The following is a 13,177-nucleotide window of genomic DNA, read 5'->3' as shown; positions in this document are numbered from 1 at the left end:
GCTCCAGGAACATTAACAGAAACTTCTGATATTACGTAAAGTTGTGGCACTGACAGTAATGGTGACTGATATTATCCAGCATGCTGTGTGCGTATAACTTTAGGAATGGTGGGTATGAAGGGTCTCTAGCCCCTACTAGTAGAATGGGGTGCCAAATGACAGCAATGTTTTTGAACAATCATTTATTGAGTCAAATCTCTGTTGTACAAGTTTGGCCACAGTGCAGCTCATCAGACTCTGTCCTTAATTTTCTACTCTCATCGTAAGCTCTCTTAAGAGGCCTTCAGTTCACTAACAATAACAGCTTTTTTATTTTTTAAGTAGATTACCCTGTCCTGCAAAAAAAAAAAAAGCTTAGCTTCTATGACCTGCAGAAAGATGCATTTTTATGTGCATTCCATACCTCTCAACCTCTCACCACAAGAAATTTGGACAAAGCCAAAAGTAATGGGGGAAAAAACTCCCATAAAACAGGCACATTTTAATTACTGCACTTACAAACTTTAAAAAGTTGCTAGAAAACCAAGTTTTACATTAACTTGCATTTTCAGAAGGATATGAAACCATCTGAATCTCAAATGACTGTTATTATTTAGTGACTTTAATCATCAAGGAATTGTCAGAAAGCCAGAAATTTTATGAACAGACCAACATATGAGGCATAAATCTGGGTATTCTGCAAAAATCTGGACAGTTGATAGGCATGGACTGCATTCACTTATATTGTGAAATGTTATATGGAGATTCTGTGAGTGAAGTGGGAGGTCAGAAGACCACAGATTTGCCACTTTTTTAAAAAAAAATCATCCAGTAGTTGGATATGTGGTATTGTAGTGGGAGTTCTAGCTTAGTGAAAAAGCAGTTGTAGAGAAATGACATGATTAATAGTTAAGTGCTACCATGGTTTACTACTAGTTTGGTAACGTATGACCCTTTTGGATCCTGCATTGAGGACAACTGGAATGGTGGTAACATTCTTAATAAAAATTACTATTTTATTTATTTACTAGGAAAGTCCAACTTGGAACAAAGCCAATTTTCAACTGAGGCCCAGGGAGAAATGTTCCAGATGCATGTCTTTGAATTGTGAGAGGAAACCAGAGCACCCGGAAAAAACCCACACAAATGCAAGGAGGACATGTAGATGCTGCACAGAAGGCACCCCAGCCGAGAATTGAACCATAGAACCTTTTACTGTGAGGTGACAATGCTACCGCTGCACCACTGTGTATATTTGTATTAGCTTTTCATCAAAGGGTTAAATGTATGTGAATTGGAAAAAAATCAGACAGCTAGGAGAAAAGAAACACTTGCTGGTATGTTTTTTCCTTTAGCTGCAAGAATTAAAATATGGTGAATATTATTGGAGGTGGGAAAAGTGTTCCAAAAAAGAACAACAATAATAAAAACGCTGCTGTATGCTTTTTGCCTATTGGAGAACATTAACTTCCCATAACCCTGAATAGGATAATGTGAGCACTGGGAATGAAAGAAAAAATTAAGTGGATAAGATTTTTTTTTAATTTAATACTGTTCATTTGTTTACAGTGTAAACCCACTGCACACGTCTTTTTTCAATGGTGACCTGGGAGCACAGGCTGTTTGAGTGACTTGCTAAGAGTCACATAGTAGCCTAAAGGAAGTGAGGGAACCAAACCCTGTTTTATAAGAATAAGCTTGTTAGCAGCTCAGTTAAGACAATTTCTAGCACAATTGTTTACACACTAAAACTGCACATTAAAGGCATAACAATAAAACTGTAATTTTAACTGCATTCAAAATGTTTGAATTAAACAATCATGGTGAGTAGCATTGCATAAAAAAAGCATCAATAAAAGTACAGCTCTGGGTGAAGAGAGGAACAAGCTTCCACCACCATCCAACACAGCAACTTGTGTCCCTGCACTTCCTCCTTATAACAAATTACTCCAATGTTCTGTAACCTTAGACTGCATTAAAAATTTCTAAAAAAAGATGTAACCTTAGGCTTCATTATGAATTTCTGAAAAAATGGAGCAACATTCAAGTAGGTCTTCATTGACTGTTGGGTTTTTAATTAAACTTAGCCACATCAACATTGTATACCATAGCACTGCATGCACCATTGATTAGTTCTTAAAAGAAGGCAGAATTTTCAGTTTGCCAAAATAGTGATGCATCTTCAGGTACCAAAAATGAGAAAGAAAAAGGTGGGAATATAGTATATAGATTGTAATACGTGAAACTTGCTGATTATGTTACAAAATCAAAAAAAGTGAAAATATATTACAGCAATATTCATAATTAAGAACTTAGCTATAATAACCTTGTTCCAAGAAGGTTCTTATGTACGAATCCAACTGTTACTGGAGATCCTTGTGCTAACTTTTTTCATAGTTGCTACACTGTGTGCTGACAAACCACAAGAAAAAAAGAAACAAACAAAAGTATGGCAGTACAAGTTTCTAACAGTTTTTAAAGCTTTTTTATTGACTATAGGTACATTTAATCTGGCTACCATTTGTGTGGTGATGGGAGACGTGGTACAGCTTTTAAAGATGTGAGACATTTTGTGCTCCTACTCTTTTTTTAACTGGTAATACACTGAGGCAGCTAAAATTCCCTATGTATTACAAGACAAAAAATAAAGAAATGCCATGTAAAGTACAAAGACAATGGAACACAGAGGTGATGTAATACCTTTTATTGGCTCAACATAGGTTTTGCAGTTAGTCAAGCTTTATAGTTTCATAGTTTCATAGTTTAGTACTAGGCTATCTTCCCTAGGGCATTTATAAGCCTAGCCATAGTGTATGTGGTTTTCGCCACCCCATGTAATGGTACAAAAGTATAGATTTAGTTTACTGTGCCTCTGTCTAGTAGTGACACAGAGATGACCCCCCGGGGTAAACCTACGATCTCCCATCCACTCGTCAAGATTTCTCTTGAAGAGAGTCAGTGAGGGGCTCTGCCTAACATGGACTGGGATCCTGTTCCAGAGTGTGGGAAGCCTCTGAGTTATGAATCTGTCCCTCCAGCATGTCCTATTCATATTTGTGCTGAGGTTTAGATCTTTAGCTCTCGTGGTTCTGATGGATTTGGATTTTTTGAGATGGAGCATGTCCATCGATTCCTGATTGGACATGGCCTTGTACGTCAAGCATAGATCACCTCTGAGTAGGCGGTATGCTACTGAATAGAGCTGGAGTTTCTTTAGCCTGGCAGCATATGACATATGTTCATAGGTTCATAGGTTCATACTAGGCTATCTGCCCTAGGGCATTTATAAGCCTAGCCAGAATGTGTTTGGCTTTCGCCACCCATTTTAAATTTATTTTGCTATGCCCTTTTTCGAGCTTAGTATACTGTGCCTCTGTCTAACAGTGACACAGAAGTGATACCCGGGGTAAACCTATGATCTCCCATCCACTCATCAAGATTCCTCTTGAAGAGAGTCAATGAGGGACTCTGCCTAACCTGGACTGGGATTTTATTCCAGAGTGAAGGGAGCCTCTGGGTTATGAATCTGTCCCTCCAGCATGTCCTATTTATTTCAGTGCTGAGGTTCAAGTCTCTCAAACACATAGCTCGATGGGATTTGGATTTTCTGAGGTGCAGCATGTCCATTAATTCCGGGTTGGACATGGCTTTATACGTCAGGCACAGATCACCTCTGAACAGGCGGTATGCCACTGAGTAGAGCTGGAGTTTCTATAACCGGGCAGCATACGGCATCTGTTTGAGCCCTTTGATCCTCTTGGTGAGGTACTTTTGGGGTCTTTCCAGTTGCTGCAGGTGTCTGGTAAGGTACATCCCAAAAGGGGCATTGTACTCAATTATGGGCCTGATGAGGGATGAGTAAAGAGGCACGATGACCTCCCCTGATCTAGATGTGAATCCCTTCATGATTAGGTGGGCTATATAAAATGTTTTTCTAACCGCTTTGGCTACGTGGTTGTCAAATGAGAGACTGCTATCAACTTGGGTCCCCAGGTCCCTAATTACTTCTTCTATACTTAATGCATTACCACCTATGTGGTAATTTGTGCACACTTTGCTTTTGCCAAAGGGGATGACTATACACCTTTTGGCATTTAGCTTGAGGCCATGGCTCTGGCACCAGTTGTCTGTTTCTATGAGGCCCTTTTGGAGGATGCTTGTGTCGGCTGGAGAGTCGATTATGGCGCCCAGTTTGCAGTCATCTGCGAACTTGGTCAGCCACAGTCCTTCTGTGTTGGCCTGCACCTCCGAGAAATATATACCAAACAAGAGAGGTCCCAGGACTGAGCCTTGTGGGACACCACTTGTAACTGGTTTGGAGTCTGACATGGCTCCAGCAATTCTAACCATGTGGGTTCTGTCCTTGAGCCAGTTTGCAATCCATCTAGTGACATAAGGGTTTATATTTAAGCTGGTGAGCTTATCTATAATGCCTGAGTTGGGTATTGTATCGAAGGCTTTTGCGAGGTCCAGGTAGGCTGTGTGGACCACCTTCCCCTTGTCAATGGCCTTGGTGACTGTTTTAAAGAAATCAACCAGGTTTAAGAGGCAGGATCTGCCCTTAACAAAGCCGAACTGGGTAGGATCCAGTGTCTGTAGGTCCCCAATATCTTTATTTATGAGGTCCATGATGATCCTTTCCATAGCTTTGCAGACCAAGCTAGTCAGGCTTATGGGGCGATAGTTTCCAGGATCCGTTGAGGCACCACCTTTATGGAGAGGGACCACTGTTGCTGTACGCCACTCTTTGGGCACATATCCTGTAGTAAGGCTGAGATTGAACAGTAGTTTTATGTTTGAGTTTAGATCTTCTTGGAGTTTATGTAGAACGCAGCCCAGGACACCGTCTGGTCCCATTGATGCTGTGTTTTTTGCTTTGGAGAGGGCTCTTAACTGAGCATCTGAGATGTCCAGGGGGCAGCACTCTGCTGGGATAGATATTTGCCCTTTTGGTGGGGAGGGGGGGAGAAGTTTGCGCTGAACCTGTCAGCTAGGATGTTGGCAATGTCTGTGGGTTCAGTGTATTTTTTGTCATTTTGGACTAATTCTGAGCATATCTGGGAATTACCACCCAGGTTCCTAACATAACTAAAGAAAGCCTTGTGATTATCCTTAGTGTCCTGTGCAATTTTTCTCTCGAAGCGGGCCTTAGACAATTTTATGAGTGCCTGTAGTTTTTTGCTAATACTGATCAGTGATGCCTTCCCTTTTTGGGATTTTGCTCTATCATTTAGTAGCTTCCTCCTTCTATTTTATAGTTTGTTTATGGCTGGGGTCCACCAGACAGGACGTCTACATTTGGAGGATTGGGTCTTGGTTTTATTTGGGATCACATGATCCATGCATTCCTGAAGGTGTTCAGAGAATGCGTTTATAAAGGATTCTGCGGTCTGGGCCGCATTTTCCACAGGCCCGGGGGCTTTGAAGGATTCCACCTCGGTTTTGAGGAGTGTGAAATTTGCTTTAGAGAAGTTTTTCACTGTGGTTTTCTGGGCAGGGGGTGGGGTCCGGATGTGAATATCCAGTGAGATTAGTTTATGGTCTGATCTTACCAGTGAGGGATACACTTCTGGTCTGGAGCATAGAGTCCCCATGTTGGTGATGATCAGGTCCAGTATGTTTTCCCCTCTTGTGGAAGTGGTAACAAGTTGTTCCATAGCATTTGAGTTTATAAATTCTAGGAACCTTTGGGATAGGGTGTTGGAGCTAGAGTAATGCTCCCAGTCTATGTTTGGGTAGTTGAAGTCGCCCAATATAATGGTGTTTGGAGAGACCTTCATATTTTCCAGTGTTCTCAGGAAGGCCGAGTGGGGTTCCTGGGTTTGGGAGGGTGGTCTGTAGCAGGCTATAAACTGGAAGGCAGTTTTACCCACTGTTAGTTGCACATGGATAGTCTCTGATGCTTCGTGCTTTGCCACCAACCTGGAGGTGTGGGTATCTTTGATGAATATCAATACTCCCTCCTTTGTGGTTCGGTCCAAGTTTTGGGGGCGAAAAGCATGGTATGAGGTATAACCTGGTAGTGCTAGGGTGCTCTCGGGAGCCCTGAACCAGGTTTCTGTTACTGCACAGATATCGATGTTCTCCATGCTAAGGAGAGTTTCGAGTGCATGCATCTTGAGGTTTAGACTTCTGGCGTTGAGTAGCATTACTCTTAGTTTCTTATCCCTTGTGATACCTATGGAGGTGGGTTTGTCTTTTGAGCCTTGCCTAAAAAAGGCACTATGGGGGTAGCAAGAGCCTTTGCCAATATCCGAAAACCCAGGGGTGACAGGTGCAAGCTGTCCCTAGCGAAGCATCGTGGCTTGTCGAGCATATCATCCCAAGCTGACAGGCATTGGATCCCCTTTGAATGACACCAGTACTTAAGCCAATTGTTGAAATTGATCATCTTGTCTTCATATTGTGGCATCATTCTTGGTGAGGGTAAGATGCTACTCAAGGTCAGGGTCATACCGGCCTGGGCTACATGCTCAGAGAGCTCCTTTATGTCTCTTTTCATGTAGTCCAGTGAGGTACGTCTCAGGTCATTCACACCAGCATGGACAATGACTGAGTCATATTTGTACTTGCCTTGGAGTGACCTGAGTGCTTGTGTTATGTGGCGGATCCTAGCACCCGACAGGCTGCTCACCATGACCCTCTCTTTGTTCAGCCTGGTGAGCGGGACATCAGTGTGCCTGACGATAGAGTCACCTATTACAAGTGTATCAGGTGTGTTGTTTAGTCTTAAGGGCTGTGACTGTTCGGCACACTGGCTTTGTGAGATATGTGTTGCACATGTTTTGTTTTGGGGTAGCGGTTGCTTGGGTGTCTGCTTTGGAGGTCTCTGCTGCTTAGGCAGATCTTTATTTAGAGCCTCTGAGTATGTTTTTGTGTGATTATGTGTTTGGTTTGCTGGCGTGGTATGTCTATGTGAGACTGGAATTGTAGTGAGTGTGGTTTCCTTCTCCTCCTGATTGGTTATGCCAGTACTGAGTTGAGAGAGCTTAGCCTCCAGTTTGGCTATATGGTTGCATCTCTCACATGTGTTGGAATTTGTTGGGAGGAGGAGAGGGTTGTCTGTGTACATGAGGCAGTTGTAACATTGCCTCAAGATTCCCAGATTCACCAGCTGGACCGGAGAGGAGATTGACAACTGACCTTTGGACATGCTAGAATAATATTGGGAATTCCTTAATAATTGAAAACAAGGGCCAGTGGGGAATGAGGGTGTAGTGCTTTTAATTTTTAGTGCTGACTTATATAATTGCTTTAGTGAGCAAAACTTAATGCCTGTAACTGGAACCCTCTAAAAACTCTCCCACTTGAAGACGCTGTTAAATATTTTAATACCAAATTTTTAACAATCCTTGATATCCATGCACCAAAACGATCTATTAGAGTTAAATCTAAGCCTGCCCCCTGGCTAACTAAAGAAACAAGACAAAAACTATTACTAAGAAACAAATCATGGGCTAAGTGGAGAGCTAGCAAATTATCCTCTGATCAGCAAACCTTTAGACACTTAAGAAATAGTACCAAAAAAGCCATACTTACAGACAAAATGAACTACTATAGTAAACTGCAGCAAATGAATCACAACAATCCCCAAAGGTTCTGGTCAACCTTAAATAGACTACTTCACCCAGGCCAGACTACTACACCCTCCCCCTCTGGGTCTGAAAAGAATACAACTCATGAAACTGCTAATGCCTTTAATTCCTTTTTTTCTGATACCATTAACTCACTAGCCTCTCACCTTACCATTGATAATTCTAGCATCCCTAACCATACATCTTCAAATCTGCCCACTTTCCAATTACAACCCATCTCTACCACCCTTATCCAAAAACTTATCCAAAACTTAAACCTTGTACCCCTCTGCTGATCAGCTACCATCAGAATACCTTCAAAAAGCAGCTAATGTAGTAGCCTATCCCATATCCATCCTTATAAACAGAACCATTAGTGAAGAAACCATCCCTGATATCTGGAAAATCTCATACATTATCCCCTACATAAAGGTGGCAACTCAAACAGTACTCTAATTACAGGCCTATAGCACTCTTATCACCCTTAGCAAAATTATGGAGAAATGTATTCACTATCAGTTAATGGGTCACTTAACTAAACATAACATACTAACTAACTGCCACGGTTTTAGACCATTTCATAGTACCACCACTGCTCTCCTTTCCTTTACGGATTTCATCAATAAAAACCGCAACAAGAATATTCTCTCATCAGCACTCTTTTAGACCTGTCAAAAGCCTTTGATATGGTCAACCACCCCCTGCTCATAAAAATACTAGAATCTCTTTCTTTAGAACCCAAGGCAATTCACTGGTTCACTTCCTACCTCAATAATAGGAAACAGGCAGTTCTCTGGGATAACAAACTCTCATCTCTTCTGCCAGTCTCACTTGGTGTCCCCCAAGGCTCTATTCTTGGACCTCTTCTATTCTCTTTATTCATAAATGACCTACAAGTAGCTACACCTCAAGCTACATGCATACAATACGCAGATGATTCTACACTCATATGTTCTGCTAAAACCATTTCAGAATTACAAACACTAACACAAAATGTATTTAACACAGTTGAGGCATGGTTCTTAAAACGCTGTCTCCTTTTGAATGCTAAAAAAACCAAACTCTTGCTCTTTAAGCCTACTATTAGGTCCTCCCCAATAGAATTCTCTATCTTATCCAAGAATGGCACCCTTATATCCCCTGACACTACCACCAAGCTACTAGGTGTCACTATAGACAATAATCTTACCTTTGATAACCACATAAACAATACTGTCAAAACTGTAAATAGAAAACTGGGCTCCTTCTACAGAATTAAAATGTTCTTAACTCCTACAGCCAAAGCTACACTTGCCCACTCTCATCTTATTTCCACTCTTCTCTATGCTTCACCTATATACACTAACCTAAAGAAAAATAATCTGTGCAAACTGGCTAATACTTACAATAGCATTGCTAGGTTTGTTACTGGGAACCAATTTAGAACTCACCACTGTCTGAACCTACAGCAACTGCACTGGCTTGAACTAAAAAACATGTTGATACTCTCCCAACTCACCTTTGTCTATAGGATATTTTACCAACCTAATAACACACCTATACTTTCTAATCTATTTACCCCTTACACTAACCTACATTCATTACGCTCTTCTAACAAACTTCTAGTAACCTTAACTAAGTCTAATAACATTGCAGGTGACTCCCTATTCTCCAATACCATCGGTAAATATTGGAATCTTCTACCTACTGCTCTAACTTCCATTCCCTCCCCTGTTTTCTTTAAACAAAAGCTGAAAAAACACCTTACAATACACTGGTTATGCCCATGCTTCAATCCTGACTAAAATTGTGACTTCCATAATTTTTTTTTTCTATTCACTCTCTACTACCTACACTTTGAGACGTTTCCCTAAGAATCTACTTCTTTTACAAGTAGCATCTATTACAATCCATTAAGAATTTTGTATGTATAAGAAATTTGCTGAATGTGCTCTACTCTTGCCACAAATATTTTACTGCTATAGAACCTTTCTATTTTTGTATTTTTATAACTACAACTTAATTGTTTTCTCTATAGGGTATATATGTACAATTCTGTAATGCTGTATTAATCTTGTTTAACCTGCTACTTATTTTTTCTTTTTATGTATAACGTAACTGTGTTTTGTCTCTATGTGGAGCTTTTCTCCCCGGGCCTCTGCTGAAAATGGAAATATATCCAGTCAGACCAGCCCGGTAAACAAATGTAAAATAAAAATAAAAAAAAAGTGCCAGGTAACTTAAGTGCAATGTGTTACAGGTAACTTAAATGCAAAAACGACAAACAGTAACTTTCTTTCAAGTGAAACAAGGAAATAAGTACAGTAAGCAATGCAGATATCACTAGTGATCCACAGAAGCGCTGAGAAGCCGCGTATTAGGATGAGACCCTTGATCCTCTTGGTGAGGTACTTTTGGGGTCTCTCCAGCTGCTGCAACTGCCGGGTGAGGTACATACCAAATGGGGCATTGTACTCAATCATGGGCCTGATAAGGGAGGAGTATAGGGGTACAATGACCTCCTTTGATCTGGATGTGAATCCCTTCATGATAAGGTGGGCAATGTAGAAGGTCTTTCTAACCACTTTGACAACGTGGGTGTCGAATGAGAGGTCACTGTCAACTTGGGTCCCCAGGTCTCTGATTACTTTTTCCGTACTCAATGGGTTACTGCCTATGTGATAATTTGTGGGTACTTTGTTTTTCTCAAAGGGGATGACTATACATTTTTTGGCATTTAGTTTAAGGCCATGACTTCGGCACCAGTTGTCCATCTCAGTAAGGCCTTTCTGTAGGATGCATGTGTCAGCTGGTGTATCGACTATGGTGCCTAGTTTGCAGTCATCTGCGAACTTTGTCAGCCACAAACCTCCCGTGTTTGCTTTCACATCTGAGAAATAAATGCCGAACAAGAGGGGTCCCAGGACAGAGCCCTGTGGGACACCACTTGTGACTAGCTTTGAGTCTGACATAGCTCCAGTGATTTTGACTTTATGGGTTCTGTCCTTTAGCCAGTTTTCAACCCATCTTGTGATATATGGGTTTACATTTAAGCTGTTGAGCTTGTCTATGATGCCTGAGTGGCGTATTGTGTCAAAGGCTTTAGCCAAGTCCAGGTAGGCTATATGGACTGCTTTGCCCTCATCGATGGCTCTAGTGACTGTTTCAAAAAAGTCAACCAGGTTCAAAAGGCAGGATCTGCCCTTTACAAAGCCGAACTGGGTAGGATTAAGTGTCTGTAGGTCCCTGATGTCTCTGTTTATGAGTTCCATAATGATTCTTTCCATAGCTTTGCAGACCAAGCTGGTTAAGTTTATGGGCGGTAGTTTCCAGGGTCTGTAGAGGAGCCTCCTTTGTGGAGTGGGACCACTGTTGCTGTAGCCCAGTGTTCAGGTACATATCCTGTAGTAAGGCTAAGGTTAAACAGCACTCTTATGTGCGGGTTTAACTCCTCTTGGAGATTACGTAGCACGCAACCTGGGATACCATCAGGTCCCATAGATGCTGTGTTTTTAGCTTTGCTGAGAGCGGCTCTCACCTGGACATCTGAGATGACAGGGAGGTTACATTTAGCTGGGATGAATATTTTTTCTTTTGGGGGTGAGGGAGGGGAGAAGTTTGCACTGAACCTATCTGCCAGTATGTTGGCAATATCTGTGGGTTCAGTGTATTTTTTGTCATTATGAACTAACTCTGAGCATATCTGAGGGTTTCTGCCCAGGTTTCTAACATAGCTGAAGAAGGCCTTATGGTTATCTTTAGTGTCCTTAGCGATTTTTCTTTCAAAGTTGGCCTTGGATGTTTTTATGAGTGAACGTAGTTTTTTGCTAGTGTTGGTCAGAGATGCCTTCCCTTTATGGGATTTTGCTCTGTCTTGCAGTAGCTTCCTTCTTTTATTATACAGCTTGTTTATGGCTGGGGTCCACCAAACAGGACGCCTGCCCTTGGTGGTGAGGGTCTTGGTTTTATTAGGGATTGCATGATCCATACATTCTTGGAGATGTCCATAGAAAGCATTTGTGTAGGACTCGGCATTGTGGGATGTGGTTTCCTCTGGCCCAGGGGGCTTAAAGGATACCATCACAGTCTTGAGAAGTGTAAAGTCAGCTTTTGAGAAGTTTCTCACTGTAGTCTTTTGTGCTGGGGGTGGAGGTGGGATATGAATATCCAGGGTGATTAGTTTGTGGTCAGATCTCACTAGTGAGGGGTATACTTCCAGTGTGGAGCATTTTGTCCCCATGTTTGTGATGATCAGGTCTAGTATATTTTTTCCCCTTGTGGGAGAGGTGACTAGCTGTTCCATTGTGTTTGAGTTAATGAATTCCAGGAACCTTTGGGCTAGGGTGTTAGGGCTAGAATAATGCACCCAGTCTATGTTAGGGTAGTTGAAGTCTCCCAATATGATGGTATTTGGTGAGACATTCATATCCTCCAATGTCTTCAGGAAGGCTGAATGGGGTTCCTGAGATTGGGAGGGTGGTCTGTAACATGCTACCAGTTGTATAGCAGTTTTGCCTACGGTTAGTAGCACCTGGATGGTCTCTGATGCTTCATGTGTTGCCACTAACCTTGATGAATATGGACACTCCCCCTCCCTTTGTGGTTCGGCCCGAGTTCTGGGGCCGAAATGCATGATACGAGGTATAGCCTGGTAGAGCTGGGGTGCTCTCAGGAGCCTTGAACCAGGTTTCAGTTACTGCACAGACATCGATGCTCTCCATACTGAGGAGTGCTTCGAGAGCCTGCATCTTGAGATTTAGACTTCTGGCGTTGAGCAGCATTACCCTTAGTTTTTTTCCATTTTTGTTTTCTAAGGAGGTGGGTTTGTCTTTTGAGCCTTGCCTAAAAAAGGCACTATGGGGGTGGCAAGAGCCTTAGCCAATATCCGGAAGCCCAGTGGTGACAGGTGCAAGCCGCCCCTTGCAAAGCAGCGTGGCTGTCCAGCATGTCATCCCAAGCAGACAGACATTGGATCCCCCTAGAATGACACCAGTAATTGAGCCAATTATTAAAGCTGATCATCTTGTCCTTGTATTGTGGCATCATTCTTGGTGAGGGCAAGATGCTGCTCAGGGTCAGGGTCATACCAGCCTGGGCTACATAATCAGAGAGCTCTGCTATGTCTCTTTTCATGTAGTCCAGGGAGGTACGTCTCAAGTCATTCATGCCGGCATGGACAATGACGGAGTCATATTTGTATTTGCTTTGGAGTGACCTGAGTGCATGTGTTATGTGGCGGATCCTAGCTCCCGACAGGCAGCTCACCGTTACCCTCTCCTTGTTCAGCCTGGTAAATGAGCCCCTCATTGGGAGATATTAAGTTACTGATGTTAGATAAAGTGGTTAAATACCCACTAGTACCCAAAAAAGGAAGTTAAATATTTATTTCCAATTGGCCAAAAAATAAAACTTGCAAAATGTTAGTGTGGAAAAAATTCAGCTTGGACTACTCCTCAAAAACAGATACTGTGTGTGTGTGTGTGTGTGTGTGTGTGTGTGTGTGTGTGTGTGTGTGTGTGTGTGTGTGTGTGTGTGTGTGTGTGTGTGTGTGTGCCTCACAACAAGAGGTTGCCTCACAGCAAGAGTTCGCCAGTTCGATCCTCAGCTGGGGTGTTTTCTGTGCGGAGTCTGCATGTCCTCCCTGT

General features: G+C 42.2%; 1 protein-coding gene across 1 annotated transcript in view; it reads right to left on the bottom strand.

Moving 5' to 3' along the window:
* SIDT1 (SID1 transmembrane family member 1) overlaps nt 1–13,177 on the bottom strand; it is an 853,551-nt gene that overhangs the window by 241,501 nt on the left and 598,873 nt on the right. The gene's annotated exons all lie outside the window — the stretch shown is intronic.

The sequence above is a fragment of the Protopterus annectens genome, chromosome 5.part1 (assembly GCF_019279795.1).
Source record: "Protopterus annectens isolate FY-2018-M chromosome 5.part1, PAN1.0, whole genome shotgun sequence".
Taxonomy (NCBI): Eukaryota; Metazoa; Chordata; order Ceratodontiformes; family Protopteridae; genus Protopterus; species Protopterus annectens.
This window is presented reverse-complemented; position numbering and strand designations above follow the sequence as displayed.